General features: G+C 40.7%; 1 long non-coding RNA gene across 6 annotated transcripts in view; it reads left to right on the top strand.

Annotated features, from left to right (window-relative positions):
- The window catches only part of LOC126213544 (uncharacterized), a 518,933-nt gene that overhangs the window by 7,569 nt on the left and 492,514 nt on the right, over positions 1 to 18,850 (top strand). The window contains exon 2 of one of the 6 annotated variants that reach the window (XR_007541216.1): positions 16,910 to 17,114. The exons of the other annotated variants lie outside the window; for them this stretch is intronic. This is a non-coding gene — a long non-coding RNA (uncharacterized LOC126213544). The remainder of the gene's footprint in view (positions 1 to 16,909; positions 17,115 to 18,850) is intronic. 6 annotated transcript variants of the gene reach the window in all.

Here is an 18,850-nt window from a genome sequence, read left to right as displayed (position 1 = left end):
GTCAGATCCCTTAATCGGGCAGGTAGGTTAGAAAATTTAAAAAGGGAAATGGATTGGTTAAAGTTAGATATAGTGGGAATTAGTGAAGTTCGGTGGCAGGAGGAACAAGACTTTTGGTCAGGTGCTTACAGGGTTATAAATACAAAATCAAATAGGGGTAATGCAGGAGTAGGTTTAATAATGAATAAAAAAAATAGGAGTGCGGGTAAGCTACTACAAACAGCATAGTGAACGCATTATTGTGGCCAAGATAGACACAAAGCCCATGCCTACTACAGTAGTAAAAGTTTATATGCCAACTAGCTCTGCAGATGATGAAGAAATAGATGAAATGTATGACGAGATAAAAGAAATTATTCAGGTAGTGAAGGGAGATGAAAATTTAATAGTCATGGGTGACTGGAATTCGTCAGTAGGAAGAGGGAGAGAAGGAAACATAGTAGGTGAATATGGATTGGGGGGAAGGAATGAAAGAGGAAGCCGCCTTGTAGAATTTTGCACAGAGCATAACTTAATCATAGCTAACACTTGGTTCAAGAATCATAAAAGAAGATTGTATACCTGGAAGAATCCTGGAGATACTAAAAGGTGTCAGATAGATTATATAATGGTAAGACAGAGATTTAGGAACCAGGTTTTAAATTGTAACACATTTCCTGGGGCAGATGTGTATTCTGACCACAATCTATTGGTTATAAACTGCAGATTGAAACTGAAGAAACTGCAAAAGGTGGGAATTTAATATGGGACCTGGATAAACTGAAAGAACCAGAGGTTGTAGAGAGTTTCAGGGAGAGCATAAGGGAACAATTAACAGGAATGGGGGAAAGAAATACAGTAGAAGAAGAATGGGTAGCTCTGAGGGATGAACTAGTGAAGGCAGCAGAGGATCAAGTAGGTAAAAAGACGAGGGCTAATAGAAATCCATGGGTAACAGAAGAAATATTGAATTTAATTGATGAAAGGAGAAAATATAAAAATGCAGTAAATGAAGCAGGCAAAAAGGAATACAAACGTCTCAAAAATGAGATCGACAGGAAGTGCAAAACGGCTAAGCCGGGATGGCTAGAGGACAAATGTAAGGATGTTGAGGCTTATCTCACTAGGGGTAAGATAGGTACTGCCTACAGGAAAATTAAAGAGACCTTTGGAGAGAAGAGAACCACTTGTATGAATATCAAGAGCTCAGATGGCAACCCAGTTCTAAGCAAAGAAGGGAAGGCAGGAAGGTGGAAGGAGTATATAGCGGGTTTATACAAGGGCGATGTACTTGAGGACAGTATTATGGAAATGGAAGAGGATGTAGATGAAGACGAAATGGGAGATATGATACTGCGTGAAGAGTTTGACAGAGCACTGAAAGACGTGAGTCGAAACAAGGCCCCGGGAGTGGACAACATTCCATTAGAACTACTGATGGCCTCGGGAGAGCCAGTCATGACAAAACTCTACCATCTGGTGAGCACGATGTATGAGACAGGCGAAATACTCTCAGACTTCAAGAAGAATATAATAATTCCAATCCCAAAGAAAGCAGGTGTTGACACATGTGAAAATTACCGAACTATCAATTTAATAAGTCACAGCTGCAAAATACTAACGCGAATTCTTTACAGACGAATGGAAAAACTGGTAGAAGCCCACCTCGGGGAAGATCAGTTTGGATTCCGTAGAAATGTTGGAACACGTGAGGCAATACTGCCCTTACGACTTATCTTAGAAGAAAGATTAAGAAAAGGCAAACCTACGTTTCTCGCATTTGTAGACTTAGAGAAAGCTTTTGACAATGTTAACTGGAATACTCTATTTCAAATTCTGAAGGTGGCAGGGGTAAAATACAGGGAGCGAAAGGCTATTTACAATTTGTACAGAAACCAGATGGAAGTTATAAGAGTAGAGGGGCATGAAAGGGAAGCAGTGGTTGGGAAAGGAGTGAGACAGGGTTGTAGACTTTCCCCAATGTTATTCAATCTGTATATTGAGCAAGCAGTAAAGGAAACAAAAGAAAAATTCGGAGTAGGTATTAAAATTCATGGAGAAGAAGTAAAAACTTTGAGTTTCGCCGATGACATTGTGATTCTTTCAGAGACAGCAAAGGACTTGGAAGAGCAGTTGAACGGAATGGACAGTGTCTTGAAAGGAGGATATAAGATGAACATCAACAAAAGCAAAACGAGGATAATGGAATGTAGTCAAATTAAATCGGGTGATGCTGAGGGAATTAGATTAGGAAATGAGACACTTAAAGTAGTAAAGGAGTTTTGCTATTTAGGGAGTAAAATAACTGAGGATGGTCGAAGTAGAGAGGATATAAAATGTAGACTGGCAATGGCAAGGAAATCGTTTCTGAAGAAGAGAAATTTGTTAGCATCGAGTATAGATTTAAGTGTCAGGAAGTCGTTTCTGAAAGTATTTGTATGGAGTGTAGCCATGTATGGAAGTGAAACATGCACGATAACTAGTTTGGACAAGAAGAGAATAGAAGCTTTCGAAATGTGGTGCTACAGAAGAATGCTGAAGATACGGTGGGTAGATCACGTAACTAATGAGGAGGTATTGAATAGGATTGGGGAGAAGAGAAGTTTGTGGCACAACTTGACTAGAAGAAGGGATTGGTTGGTAGGACATGTTTTGAGGCATCAAGGGATTACAAATTTAGCATTGGAGGGCACCGTGGGGGGTAAAAATCGTAGAGGGAGACCAAGAGATGAATACACTAAGCAGATTCAGAAGGATGTAGGTTGCAGTAGGTACTGGGAGATGAAGAAGCTTGCACAGCATAGAGTAGCATGGAGAGCTGCATCAAACCAGTCTCAGGACTGAAGACCACAACAACAACAACAACAACAACAACAACAACAACAACATGTTATTTCTATTCCCCATATTTCACTCATTCACTGAATAATTTTCATTTCTTTCAGTATTGAGTGTGTGTAAAACTTCAATAAACATTAATAACTCATTTACGGTTTTCCACCCTCTGTACAATATTGCTTGTCGAACGTGGTATGGTAAACATCTAATGAGTACTTTCAGTAAGTGCATTTCATCTGTTGGATCATCTAAGTATTTAGTTTTTGTAAAATGCCATTCCAAATACTTTTAATATGTGCTCCCTGAATTATTGTATGGAGTATGGTCTAGTAACATTAAGATTAATTTTTCCTGAGTGCTTGAAGACCAGTTCTTTCTCTTAAACCTTTTGAGACACAAATTCTTCTGCATGAGCATTTCCCCATTCCTCCGCTTCTCGCATTACGTATCCTAATGTGAAATCTATTTTCTTTAAGTCATCCCAATTTTTGGGCAAAGATCTGGCAAACACTAGTCAAAAATAAATTGGGTGTACATCACTGTCTGGTTTGTACTTTGGAAATTGCTTTGCTAATTTAAACCCATTACCTATAGATAAACCCTCTATTGCATCTACTCCTGTCATAGATTCTGGTTTACAATTTTCTAATTTCTTTTTATTATTGTCTATTGCTTTCCATATTCTATCAAGTTCTTGTTTACTGTTAATTGTACTTTCCCCAGAAGTGATGTTGCCATTATTTATTTCTGTTTTGTCTTTTACTTCTTTTTCTATGAATAACTGTAAACGTTTCTCCAAATGTTGTATAGCATCAGGTGTCCCTGCTACAACATTTTCCTGTATGGACTTGATACACTTATTTGTTTCTGGAATACTAGCTCATACCACTTGGAATCGGGAATTCACATTATCTACATAGCCTGTCCACTGTCGGGTTGTTGATCTATGTACACTTTTCTGTAAATGATCTGTTGATGCTTTTTTAGCTACTTGTTGCACCTCTATTGGCACTTATTCTCATAATTCATTTACTCTAGAATTTATTTCCATTATTTTAATGTTTTGATTATTAACTTGTGCATTAAAGTTAGTTATGGTTGAGTATGTCATCGATTGATTCAGTAACTTGTTCCGTAATGGACTAATTCTGCTTGTTCCGCTCTCCATCCTACCCAGTATTTTTCTGCTTGTTTTTTAATCATACCTTTTAGTATTGCCTTATCCTTCTCTGCTTGTTCTTCAATTATGCCTTCCAGTATCGCCTTATCCTTCTCTGCTTGTTTTTTATTTATGCCTTCCAGTATCGATCTTAACTCCTCGTTTTGCATTGCCGTATTTCTTGTGATTGGCATACACTTTCTATTACTAATCGACAGTGTTAATATTAAATCCTATACTCACAGAAATGTCTCAACTTGTTTTTTAAAATGTTCACGGCTCACCCTTCTGCAGAACTGTGAACTGCGTGCTTGTTGTAGAACAGCCGAAGTCAGCACTGAAGTTGAAGCCGACGTCTGCTCTTGCTGCCACTGTCTTCTTTTTTTTTCTGTTTCAGGTATCCAGCAGTAAATTGTAGTTTCCATTCATTATGATTTACTAATCAGACAGTTCGTTCAAAAGAAACTCTTAGTTATAATTCTTTTTGATTCCTTGTTCCGTGTGAGGTAAGACACTGTTGTTGATTGCTGGTTGTCAGGGGCAACTTCTGTCTTCTATTCTTTGGAGTCGTAATTCTGGTTCAGATCAATTTTCTGCACTTAATTGCTGGTGCATTCTCCATTCGCCTTTTCCACAGTTGCATATGGGGTGTATTTTCCCTTTCCTCCTGTTGATGTATATTTTGTAGTGTTTGTGGTGGATCTTACACCAGCACTATAAGGATGTTGCGTCCCTGGCCGATACAGCAGGGCAATAATTTACCGACCCTGATACGCTGCTAGATGAAAGTAGTATTACCTTTATCCTCTCTTCTCAGAGTAGTTGTTTGGTTGTCCGAATCCTTCGGTGCCACCTCCCTGTCGATCCAACTGTGGTGAAGATTCCTGGAATGCTTTTGCAAGTTCTCTCTACTGCACTACTAAATATATAGCCACACTTCTCACAAACAGGGGTACATTGTGCCCAACATTTTCATTATTACTTTTAACAACACAACAAACAATTGCTACGGTAATGCCATTCTCTTGATTACATTCAAAAAGTCCGTAAATGCGTACTTTGGGACCTGAGAGAGCAAACCAGATAAACAACTACTGCTGTTCAATTGTTCATTACGCCCTTGTTGGAGCGTCATTTACTCCACGGTTCTCGGATTGAGGCACTTGCTGCACTAAGGCACAAACGACTCCTGTGTGACCAATGGTTGTAATACCATTTTACTGTTTACTGATCACCTTCTCGCTAGCTCCATGGCTGCTCTACATTCACTGCATACAAGATAGGACAGCACACAGTTTCCCTTTCTCACTAAATTTGTTCTTATTCAACTTACTCACGGGCACCTCTTGTCGACATCTTTCCAATGGTGTGTTGGGATGTTTATAAATAACCTGAAACACTACACTAACCAACCTTGGAAATCATGACACAATCAGCATAAACAACACAGTTTACGCCAGTTGTTATGACAACCACAGATAACATTTAATAATGGACCGCTTACATTCTTTGCATCGTAAACTCGTGACACTATTTCTAAAAGCCACAAATTGGAATTGCAGACTAGAATTAATGTGATCGTGAAAATAAAGCAAGAGCATGATTGAGGTCTTTGTTTGAAACCTGAGGAGCAGTCAAGCTTTCATTGCATTTTGTACATGTATAGATGATAGGGTGTTCCAGTTTGTATTACTTGAACAGCGAATTGTTTTATACATCTCATCATAGATGGGTAGATCACATAACTAATGTGGAGGTATTAAATAGAATTGGGGAGAAGAGAAGTTTGTGGCACAACTTGACTAGAAGGAGGGATTGGTTGGTAGGACATGTTCTGAGGCATCAAGGGATCACCAATTTAGTATTGGAGGGCAGCGTGGAGGGTAAAAGGGCAGCGTGGAGGGTAAAAATCGTAGAGGGAGACAAAGAGATGAATACACTAAGCAGATTCAGAAGGATGTAGGTTGCAGTAGGTACTAGCAGATGAAGAAGCTTGCGCAGGATAGGGTCGCATGGAGAGCTGCATCAAACCAGTCTCAGGACTGAAAACAACAACAACAACATCTCATCATGTACATTTGCAATCCATTTGGTTTGCGTACAGGAGACATGTCAAAAATTTATAACACAGTTACAATAATTTTTACATTAATAAATAACAGCACTACAGTAAATAACAACATTGTAAGCATAGCTCTTGGAATGTGTAACATATTGTATCCAGCTCAAATTTCTAGTTTGTCCTGCATGAATTCATCCACTGAGTAATAACACTTCAGTGTCAGTACCTCGTATAGCTTTCTTTTAAGTGAACCTAAATTAATTTGCAGCAACTTGGTCCCTTTTAATTTATTACAAATTTTCATTCCCATGTATTGAGGTCCCAGGGCATAGATTGTGAGGCGGTGGGTGGGGAGCATAAAATTTTCATTGCTTCTAGTATCGTGTGAATATACAAAATGGTTTCCCCTCAAATAATTCATGTCTGGTGTAAAAAAAATACAGGGTGTTCAAAAAGTCTCTCCGCAGTGCTGTATGATTGTTAGCTGCGCGTGCCGTATGCCGCAGTGAGTATACCGAAATGAAACACAGTGAAATTGAATATACATTTTTACATACAAATTTTCACATTAAATGTTGTAAGTGTCCCCCCCACCTGGTTGTTGAATATGCAATTCAATTCGTCTAATCATGTTTCCAAACATAAGCTGTAACATTTCTTCTGCAACAGAAGCAGTGAAAGTGGATATTGCAGTTTTCAATTCATCGATGGATTTTGGACGGTTTTTATAGACAGGCAGCTTTCGCTGCACCCCAGAAGAAAGTCAGGTGGTGTTAGGTCAGACAGTCGTGTGAGGCCAAGGTCCGTGTGAAATTATGCAATCACCAACAACATCAGCAAGCAGTGACACTGAAGCGCAAGCTGATGCGCGGTTGCACCATCTTGTTGAAAATAACCGTTCACTATTTCACTTAACAGAAATTCTCCTATGAATGGGTACAGAATATCACTGCAGTATCGTTGTGCGTTTATTGTTTTGTTGAAAAACGTGGGACCCACAAGCTGATGGGACCCACAAGCTGACATCTAGAAATTGCAATCCAACTCTTTTTTTTTTTTTTTTTTTCCTTCACAGAATGAAGTGGTTCCTCATGAATACGCAATGAATTTGCAGTACTCCACATACGAGAATTTTGGGAGTTCATGTACCCGGATAAATGAAACCACGCCTCGTCAGTGAAAAATGTTTCATTAAGAATATCCCTTCCATTCTGTCGAACGAAATTTTTGAACCATTGACAATAATGCAGTCTCTTGCCATGATCAGTATTTTTCATTTCTTGCACGACTGTCACTTTGTATGGGAAAAGTTCTGATTTTTTTTTTTTTTTTTTTCTCCCCCCCTTACAGCTGTGTGGGCCATTCAGACTCTTAACTCGATTTCCTGGGCAAGTTTTCTTACTGACTTGTTCGGACTCGTGGACATTTTATCGGAAATATGGAGTAGTTTATCCTCAGACAAAACGCTAGGATGACCACTTCTCAGTGCATCTGTCACTGAACCCGGACTTCGAAATTTGTTAATCAAATCTCGCACAGTATTGTGATGTGGGAGTGTTGTCTCTGGGAAAACTGAATTAAATGTTTGACGAAATGAAGCTGTGTATTTACTGCCAGCTTTGAACACTTGTTAAACTAAAAACACACGTTCTTAAATGTTTAGCATTTTAACAGTGACAAAAAGGAAACAAACAAACAAAGGAACTAAACTTAAATGTTCATTTCAACACGTAACGACACACATCAATGATACTGCTGACGCTGGCTGAGATAAACAAAATGGTGGAATGTTGGGAGAGTCCATATGTCTTGATGATGGAGTAATGAGCAGATTGAAAACCATGAGCAGAATAGACGTAAAAACTGGGGAACACGTGAAAAGTGGGCAGGCAACATGTTGCTGGAGCTGAAAAAGCTGATGAAGTGTGACAAAGAGGGCCAGAATAAAAAAGAAAGAAAACTAAAGAAGATAGAAAAGATGGCCAGAATCAACAAGATTGTAGACCTGGAATGTTTTGACCTGTTATCATTGAGTAGATCTACATCTACATGGATACTCGGCAAATCACATTTAAGTGCCTGGCAGATTAACAATTCTGTTATTCCAATCTTGTATAGCGTGCGGGAAAAACAAACACCTATATCTTTCCATACGAGCTCTGATTTCCCTTATTTTATTGCGGTGATTGTTTCTCCCTGTGTAGGTCGGTACCAACAAAATACTTTCACATTCGGAAAAGAAAGTTGGCAATTGGAATTTCGTGAGAAGATTCCATCGCAATGAAAACCACCTTTCTTTTTAATGATGTCCAGCCCAAATCCTGTATCATTTCAGTAACTCTCTCTCTCCTATATTTCACGATAATACAAAACATGCTGCCCTTCCATGAACTATTTCAGTGTACTCTATCAGTCCTATATGGTAAGGATCCTCTCCTTAGTAGATCTGTGACATTTTCTAAGTGTCCCACCAATAAAATGATGCAGCCTTGAGTTAGCCTTCTCCACAACATTTTCTTTGTGTTCCTTCCAATTCAAGTTGTTAGTAATTGTAATTCCTAGGTATTTAGTTGAATTTAAGGCCTTTAGATTTGATGATTTATCGTGTAACTGAAGTTTAACGAATTCCTTTTAGCAATCATGTGGATGACCTCACACTTCTCGTTATTTATGGTCAACTGCCAATTTTTGCAGCATTCAGATGTATTTTCTAGATCATTTTGCAATTTGTTTTGCTCTTCTGATGACTTTATTAGTCGATAAACGACAGTGTCATCTGCAAACAACCAAAGACGGCTGCTCAGATTGTCTCTAGAATCATTAATATAGATGGAACAGCAAAGGGCCTACAATACTACCTTGGGGAATGCCAGAAATCACTTATGTTTTACTCGATGACTTTCCGTCAGTTACCACGAACTGTAACGTCTCTGACAGGAAATCACAAATCCAGACACACAACTGAGACGATATTCCATAAGCACACAATTTCACTATAAGCTGCTTGTGTGGTACAATGTCAAAAGCATTCTGGAAATCCAGAAATACGGAATCAATCTGAAATCCCTTGTCAATAGCACTGAACACTTTGTGTGAGTAAAGACTAGTTGTTTCACAAGAACGATGTTTTCTAAACCCATGTTGACTGTGATGTGTTGGCAGCTGGGCCAACACCTTGTAGATAGAGGTGGCTTAAAAGGCACGCTGGACTAACGCAGACAGGCGTGAAGTACTGGAACAGGATACGTAATTAATGCTATGAAGAAAAGTACGTAGCTGGTATAATACTTATCTTTAATCAATCATTGTGGTACATCGCACAAAGGAGACTTTAATTACAATCACTGTAAGGCTAATGGCGCCTTGCTAGTTCGTAGCCATTAACTTAGCTGAAGGCTATTCTGTCTCTCGGCTAATGAGAGAAAAAGGCTTCGTACGTCTAGTCACTAGCTATGTCGTCCGTACAACTGGGGCGAGTTCTCGTCAGTCTCTCGAGACCTGCCTTGTGGTGGCACTAGGTTTGCGATCACACAGTGGCGACACGCGGGTCCGACATGTACTACAGGACCGCGGCCGATTTAAGCTACCACCTAGCAAGTGTGGTGTCTGGCTGTGACACCACAGACTGTGTGTCAATAGACTGTTTTCTTTGAGATAATTCATAGTGTTTGAACACAGTATCTGTTCTAGAATCCTGCTGCTTATCGACGTTAATGATATGCACCTGTAATTCAGTGGATTACTCCTACTACCTTCCTTGAATATTGGTGTGACCTGTACAACTTTCCAGTCTTTAGGTACGGATCTTAGGTCAAGTGAATGGTTGTATATGATTGTTAATTATGGAGCTAATCATCAACATACTCTGAAAGGAACCTAATTGGTATACAGTCTGGACCAGAAGACTTGTTTTTATTAAGTGATTTAAGTTGCTTCACTACTCTGAGGATATTTACTTCTATGTTACTTATGTTGGCAGCTGTTCTCTATTCGAATTCTGGAATATTTACTTAGTCTTCTTTGGTGAAGGCATTTCGCAAGACTGTGTTTAGTAACTGTGCTTTGGCAGCACTGTCTTTGATAGTATCTCCATTGCTATCGCGCAGAGAAGGCATCGATTGTTTCTTGCCGCTAACATACTTCACATACAACCAAAATTTCTTTGGATTTTCTGCCAGTTTCAAGACAGTTTCATTTTGGAAACTGTTATAAGCATCTCGATTGAAGTCCACACTAAATTTCGAGCTTCTGTAAAGGATCGCCAATCTTGGGGATTTTGTGTCTGTTTAAATTTGGCATGTTTGTTTTGTTGTTGCTGCAACAGTGTTCAAACCTGTTTTGTGTACCGAGGAGGAGGAGGAGGAGGAGGAGGAGGAGGATAAGCTCTTGTCGTTTGTTAACTTACTTGGTATAAATCTCTCAATTGCTGCCAATACTATTTCTTTGAATTCAAGCCACATCTGGTCTGTACTTACATTGTTAATTTTGAAGGAGTGGAATTAAACATGTATTTTTGCCAACATATTGAGGGTAAAAAAACTACCCAGTCCACACCCCACAGCCCCTGCTACCCACGTAGCTGCCTCCTGCGTATAGTGGAGACCTGACCTATTCAACAGAACCCGAAACCCGACCACCCTTTGGTGCAAGTTGAGGAATTGAAGCCTACACAGTTGCAGAACTGTCAGAGCCTCTTGATTCAGACCCACCACACGCCTCTGTATCAGAGGTCCGCAATCGGTCCTGTTGACTGTGCTGCAAATGGTTAGCTCTGCTTCATCTTGCAAGCAAGACTGGCAGCCTTTACCAGTTCTGTTAGCAGAGATATTGTGATCCAAAGTGACACACATCATTGGTACCGTCATGAGCGGCCACCTGCAGACAGAATAAAGAGGGAAAAATCATAGATTTAGATGATTTCAACAGATAAGTTGTGCGCAAGCTGAGACACAATTTTCGTGTACCCCAAATAGTCACTTTTCCTATGACAAGGATAAATATGTATTTCTTCATTACAGTACCTGCTCCCACAAGCGTGGCTTCAGGTGTGCCAGTTTCTTTAATGTCAATGTATTACTTAGACATTATCATGTAATTAACATGCGTAATATTTACCGTATGGTGCAAAACAGCAGGTAACAGGAAAGTGTTTGTAGAATGTTCAGAAATACATAGGAAACGTGTTGACTATTTGAATAAAATAAAAAAGTACTATGAAGACTGTTGACCCATATATATTGATGAAACATAAATTTGTAGTTCGCATACTACAACCAAAGAGTGAGGAAGTAGGAGTGCCAGTTTCAAAAGGACGTCATCTCATTACATTCCAGTTCGCAAATGAGTGCCCTGCATAAAATTAGCTTTATTGAGTTTGGTGACAGGTGCCCTCTCAAATCTAGTGAAGAATTCAATATGTTGGCTAAATTTCATAATAGCAATGTATGATGTAATATGCATCAGACTCAAAATTGTAGACCCCAATTTGTCATTGCGAACTTCTCAAATTTGGTGCAGTGTTTTACTTAAATGCACAATATCACATTAACTCTATTAATGAAGTGATGGGCACTTTATCATTATGCTGTCACGTAAGGCTATAAGTAATGCAAAATGATTTTTTTTACCAGACAGTTTCAGTAAAACTCTTTGAGAAAGAGCAAGGTGTGCGCCTGTCAGTGCCAGCGAATGATGTCTCGTAGTGCTAGTAGACATTTCCTGGTCCGCAACCCCCAACCACTACTGCTCTCCCCACGCTTGCCCAACTGACTGCAAATATACTGGCCACATTACTCTGCACACAATATACACACGTTGGTGAAAACCCTCGTACTTTACTTTCACAAATTTTGAATAATTATGGATTGATAAGGAGTACTTACTGAAATCTGTTGATACCTTTCGTATTGTGACACGTGGTCAATTGAACTTATTAGTACCCGAGATTGGGTTCAGTCCACGATGTGATAACCTATACCAATATCTTCAGAAGTGTTTCATGCAAACAATTCTTCTTCCCTCTGGGAATTACTATTTCAGTTACCACAGAACTTCTGCAATATTTGCCTTTGATCGAATGTCTCTCTACCTGTAACAGAATAATCACACCTGAATTGCTTCAGTGTCCTCCTTTAACCCTCCCTGGTTGGAATTCCAAATACTAAAGCAGTAGCTGAGAATGGGCAGCACAAATGTTCTGTACATTATAAAGCAGTATTGAAAGCTTCAAAGTAACAGATGTCCAACAAAGGCATATTTTAACCCCTTATGGAAAGTTTTCTGTATGAGTGATGTACCACATATGTTCCCAAAAACATTACATGGAGTAAGGCTACAACTTTTTAGTATCTTGTTGGAGGTATCAATTATTCCACACCATCTTTTGCTTTCAAGGATCAGGATTATATTCAATGTATTTTGGTGGGTATGTGGTGAAATTTTCATTTCTCTAAGTTCTCTGTATTAGTTCTTCTGTGTACTGCTTTTCTTTTCCTTGTGAGCTTACTGAACTGATTTTCTCACCGAAGCTCCTTGGCAGATTGAAACTGCAAGCCAGACCTGGACAGGAACCCAGAACCTTGCCTTCTGTGGGAAATTCTCGTACTGAATAAGCTGTGTATACAGGCGTGACTCACAACTTACCCTCGCAAGTATGCTTCCTACCTTACAAGCTTCACAGTAGTTCTCCTGCATACACAGCACTTGTGGAAGGAAGTATACTGCAGACTGTTGTTTCCTCTAGACATGCAGAACTTGGGTGAAGTTTGGAAAGTAGGAAGTAAAGCTACGAGGGTAGGTTGTGAGTCACTTGGGTAGTTTAGTCAAAAAGAGCAGTGCCCTCAAAATGCGAGGTTCTGGGTTTGCGTCCTGGTCCCGTACACAGATTTAATCTGCCATTAAGTTTCATAACTCTGCACACTACAAGCAGAATGAAATATTTATTCTAAATTTTCTCAACACTTTTAGAGAGTAATTAAAATTACCTGCTCAATATGAAATGTCTAATATACTTCTCCAAGTGTTTTTATGGGTCATCTTAAGTTTTATATCGCTTCATAAACAGTTGTTGATAACGGACATAATTTGTTTTATAATTTTCAGCAATCACCAAACACAAATTACATATCAATAAATGGTTTGGTAATTCCAGATTGGGTTTCTCAAAATTTTCTGTGGTTTTGAGGTTGACAATCAGCAGCGAACAAGAACATTTTGTTGGAAATAGTGTTTTGTGATCTCACAATTTCATAGTTCAGAAGCAATGCAAATAAGCTAGAGGGAAAAAAATCTCGTAATACAGAAATGTGTGGTAACAATGTGTACTGCTGATAACTGATCATATCTCAGAAGTGTCTTCATGGACTTCCGTGCTCTCACTTAAGTGCCAATATGGTTACTTCCTAATGGTGTTTGTGTTTTATAGTCAGAATGAATTTAGGATGAACTTTTCAGTTTGCAACCACAACAGTAGAAGCAAAATTGCTATATAGACTGATTTCCAATAAAAGTTATGTCATGGACACCACCCAGATGTGCATTTCTTTTTAGTTTCTGTCCATATTCGTAAATGCAGAAGTATGTTAAGCTTTCACAACTTAACTGCTGAACCAATGTTGATGAAGTTAGGTGTGGAGGTAGCTGAGGAAGAACACAGGCAACTTTAGGAAGTGTGTAGTATAAGAGGCTTACTGATTTGATAAATATATCATGAAATACGGAACAAAAATTACTCTTTTGCAGAGCTATTTATTATTTGACTTTTGAACTGTATCATATGCATGTCACGAACTATGCTTAACCGAACAGGCAGATACATAGGGTAGCTAACATATTGCACATTCAAAAGTTCACTTACTCACCATCCCTCATCATAACAAAACTACTTATATGTGAGTGCAGCTGTGTAGCAGCTAGTGTGATAAACATACATAATGAATACACAACGAAATACTCATTAGAAACTTCTCCAATAAATTGCTCTGAAACTTCTGGGACTTAAAACACGGATTTTGAAAACTTTAGGGTCCTCCTAAATTGGTCAAGTGTGCACTACACTTCAGAGGCTGCTACCTTGGTATCTGACTGTGTGCGGATTGCACTCGAGAGCTTTTTAGAGGAGGTAACTCTCCATCCAGCTCAGAGAATGACGCTGTACAAGGCCAGAAATATAAGTGTAAGTTTCAAAAAGAACACCTCCCACCCCCAGAGTTGAGAATATAAAAATCCTTGTAGTTAACTGCCAAAGCATTCACAACAGATTGCTGGTTAGAAGTGCCCTTGAAAAATAGTGAAGCTCACATAGTGCGGTACAGAAAGGTGGCTGAAACCTGAAACTGGTATCGGTGAGATATTTGGGTAAATTTAAGTGTATATTGAAAGGGTAGGCTAATGCGAAACTCAAGTCAACTGAGATAGAAATTTGAAGCTGCATGGGAGATTGTTTGGGCAAGACTCAGTATCAGAGGTTGGCATAAAATAATTGAATCCTTCTGTCACCCACTCATCTCCTGATGTAACTGAGATATATGTTCAGTTAACTAGATAAAATCAGTAGTGTCGGAGCTCAGTGAGAAACTTGAAGCTTTCAGCACAGGACAGGAGCATGTAGAGGAACTATGCCCAAAGTTCAAAAGAATAGTTAACCAGACACTGGATAGCTATGTAACCAATAGAACAGTTCATAATGGAGGGAACATCCGTGATATACAGTCACTGTAAAGAAACAATGATTACTGCATAATAGGTGTAAAACAGAGCTTAGTGCTATAAATAGAGATATACTAAATGAAACATTGTGGTGGAATACTGTCAAATGCTGTTCCACAAAACCCAAAGAAATTATGGTCATACGTAAAGGCTGTTAGTGGCGCCAAAGTTAGTGTCCAGTCCCTAGCGAATGAGACAGGAAATGAAATAGGGGGCAGTGAAGCAGGAGCTGAAATGTGACTGTAGGCTTTCCCGGCGTAAACTATTGACAGTTTCTCGGATCTCCAGCTGGGTGGTAGCGTTGACATCTCGCGACGTTTCGGGAAGTGTCACACTATCCATCTTCTTCCATCGTCTGGCGAAGTGTCGAGATTCGTGGAGAGCGGGCTATTTATATGCGCGGTCACCCCCCTCCACTAGACCTCGGGTGGCTGTGGTGGACCAGCGGCGTGCGCGCGGTGGTGGGGATGGAGGTCGCCCCCGGCGGCCGCGTTCGGTTCTCGGTGTCAGCATTCTGTTTGCGTCAGCGGTGGTGGACATTGACGGGCGCGCTCCCGACAGATTGCCGCTATCGCCGGGTTCCGTGCTGCGCTGAGTTGGTATCCCTCGTCTCTGTTGACCAGATTCTCGTGAATCCTTATTTCTATGGATTCTTTGATCACGCTTTCTTTCGTGTTTTCGATGTTGAAGGTGTGTTCTTCATTGTTGCTGTGTTCTGGTATGGTTGATTTTTCTGTGTGGCCTAGTTGCACACATCTGATATGTTCTTTGCAGCGTTTAGATATGCAGCGCTGTGTTTGCCCAATGGGCAGCCTTAGCAGAACACGGCACCAATGAAGAACACACCTTCAACTTCGAAAACACGAAGGTACTGTGCCGAGCATCTGGCTTTTGGGAAAGCGTGATCAAAGAATCCATAGAAATAAGGATTCACGAGAATCTGGTCAACAGAGACGAGGGATACCAACTCGGCGCAGCACGGAACCCGGCGATAGCGGCAATCAGTCAGGAGCGCGCCCGTCAATGTTCTCCGCCGCTGACGCAAACAGAACGCTTACACCGAGAACCGAACGCGGCCGCCGGGGGTGACCGCCATCCCCACCACCGCGCACATGCCGCTGGTCCACCGCAGCCACCCGAGGTCTAGTGGAGGGTGGTGACCACGCATATAAATAGCCCGCTCTCCGCGAATCTCGACACTTCGCCAGAAGATGGGTAGTATGACACTTCCCGAAACGTCGTGGGATATCAACGCTACCACCCGGCTGGAGACCCGAGAAACCTTCATCAGTAGCTGAAATGCTTAACTCAGTTCTCAAATGTTCCTTTACAAAGGAAAACACAGGAGAATTGCTTCAATTTAACCCTTGTATCTCTGGAAAGATCAGTGAAATAAATGTTGGTGTCCGTAGTGTTCAGTTAAAACCTGAAATTGTTAAAACTGAACAGAGCTCCAGGGCGGTGTGAATCTCTGTCATATTCTATACTGAGCTAGTCCCCCTTCTAACTATAATCTATTGGTCAAAAACGGGTAGTAGAAGTGATAGATAAAATTACTGTCCAATACCCTTGACATAGATTTGTTGTGTAATCTTAGAACATATTCTGAGCTCAAACATAATGAGGTATCTCAAACAGAAGAGCACCTAGGTGCCAACCAGCACGGATTCCAAAAACATTGATCAGGTGAAGCCCAACTTGCACTTTTCTCACATGACATACTGAAAGCTTTGATCAAGGCATCGATTTAGAGGCAGCATTTCTTGGTTTTTGAAAAGCATTTGGCTCACAGTCAGTACCAAACCTATGCTTATTGTTAAAAGTATGGTCATATGGGGCATCAAGTGAAACTTGATTGGATTGAGCACTTTCTGGTATGGAGAACACATGTTGTCGTGGATGGAGAGTCATCTCCAGATATAGAAGTGACTTTGGGTATGCCCCAGGATAGTGTCGGGACCCTTGCTGTTCATGTTGTTTTTGACCTTGTGCACAATATTAATAGTAACCTGAGACATTTTGCAGATAATGCAGTTATCTATAGTAAAGTACCATCTGAAAGAAGCCGCATAAATATTGTCATATCTAGATAAGATTTCATAGTAGTGTAAAGCTCTTGTTCCCAAAAATCTAATATATACAGGATTCATTATTTTTCCTTGCAGAAAATTTGAGGGAGCCATCTGGAGGTGGCATTGAGGCAGCAACAACATACATCACAACCTGTCCGTGATGCGTCCGGCGCCATCACCACATACAGTTAAATTGTTGGCTACCCTCACCACACGTGGGGGTATCAGAGACTCCGTAGCAGCATCCGGGCCCATCGTGGATGCCGTCCGTGTGTGTTGGACCGTCACAGGTGCATTGGTAGGTAGTGCTTGGCTGAGTGGAGAACAATATAGAAGAGGAAAGGGCCCTTTGGTGCATTGGCAGGATAGAAGGTGTTTGTGTGCTGGACTGGGGTCGGGGGAAGGGATGAACATAAGGAGGACACGGACTAGCAAAGGTTGAGGACTGGGGGATCGCGGGAACGAAGAGTGTGTCATACGAAGCGTTCCCACCTGTCCAGTTCAGAAAAGTTGATCTCGGTAGGAAGGATCTATATGGTGCATTCCTTAGAGTGAAACACATTTTGTCGGATAGCATGATCAACAAATGTGTAGTCCAGCTGTCTCCTGACAACAGTATGGTGGTGGCAATTCTTCCAGACAGACAACTTGTCGTGCCTTTTTAGAATGTAGCACAGTGGTTGCAGCTTAGTTTGTAGATCACACGGCTGCTTTGACAGGTGGCTCTGCCTTTTATGGGGTAGGAGATTCCAGTGACGAGACTGGAGCAGGTGGTAGTGGAAGAATGTATGGGACAGGACATGCATCTGGGTCTATTACAGGGGCATTACAGGAAGATTCAGTGGTTGGCAGAATACCACTGTGAGGATAGTGGATAGGACATTCCTCATTCCACGACACGACGAGGTGAAATCGAAACCCTGGTGGAGAATGTGATTCAGTTTCTCCAGTCGTGAGGGGAGAGCCCCTTTGTGACCAGACTGTGGATTTGTGAGCTGTGGGAGATGACTGGCGGGATCAGGCCTGGGAGATGTGTTTCTGGAAAAGGTGCGGAATGTACTTTAGAATGGTGTGGAATGGGTGGCAACTGCTGAAGCGGATGTATTCTTGGTACTTTAGATTTGGATGGAGGTACCAATGTGGCCATCCTTGAGGTGGTGGTAGAGATCATGAATGGTGGCGTGTTGGATGGAGAAGGAGCAGTGAAGTAAATGGGGAGAAGGTGTTGAGGTTCTGGAGGAATGTCTGTAGGTGATTCTGTGGATAACCTTATTTCTTATCAGTCCTTTGCTCATTAGGTTAATCATTCCACTCAACAGATCGTGCATTACTTCACTTCACTTCACTTCACTTTCTGTGAGGATAACAATGTCATCAACTAATCTTATCGTTGATATTCTTGACCCTGGATTTCAACCCATCTTGGAACCTTTCTTTCATTACCATCCCCGTTTGTTCTGTATATAGATCGAACAATAGGGACAAAAGACTACATCCCTTCTCTAACAGGAGTGCTTCATGGTGGGATGGTTGACTTCTGACATGCAAAAATACAGAAATTATATCTGATGTGATAAAACAGCAGGTCAAAAAATTTTCTGGAAAGAATTGCACGCATATATTCAAGTGGCTGAATGGTTAAGATCCATGTCCAAGTGACTGACATAATTTGTTGTAGCTTGAGTGTAATTTTTGCCTTTGAGTAAAAGTGTCATTTTTTTATTATAGCATGTTGCTTTCAGTTACCTATTGTACTATCACGGAGCAGTTCTTTCTATGTATATTCAAAGTTTCATCTTCCTATATTATTTGCCAGTGACACATCACTTGAAAATTACATTTGGTCTTAACTTTGGCATACCACTCTCTCTCTCTCTCTCTCTCTCTCTCTCTCTCTCTCTCTCTCTCTCTCTCTCTCTGTGCGTGTGTGCGGAGTGTGCGTGCGGAGTGCGCGCGCGTGCGTTTTTCTTCTTTAATTCTCTCTAAGAATTCGGATAGGTTTACAACATTGTTATGTCCTCGTATGAGGCTGAC

This window comes from Schistocerca nitens, chromosome 11 (assembly GCF_023898315.1).
Source record: "Schistocerca nitens isolate TAMUIC-IGC-003100 chromosome 11, iqSchNite1.1, whole genome shotgun sequence".
NCBI classification, from domain to species: Eukaryota; Metazoa; Arthropoda; class Insecta; order Orthoptera; family Acrididae; genus Schistocerca; species Schistocerca nitens.
This window is presented reverse-complemented; position numbering and strand designations above follow the sequence as displayed.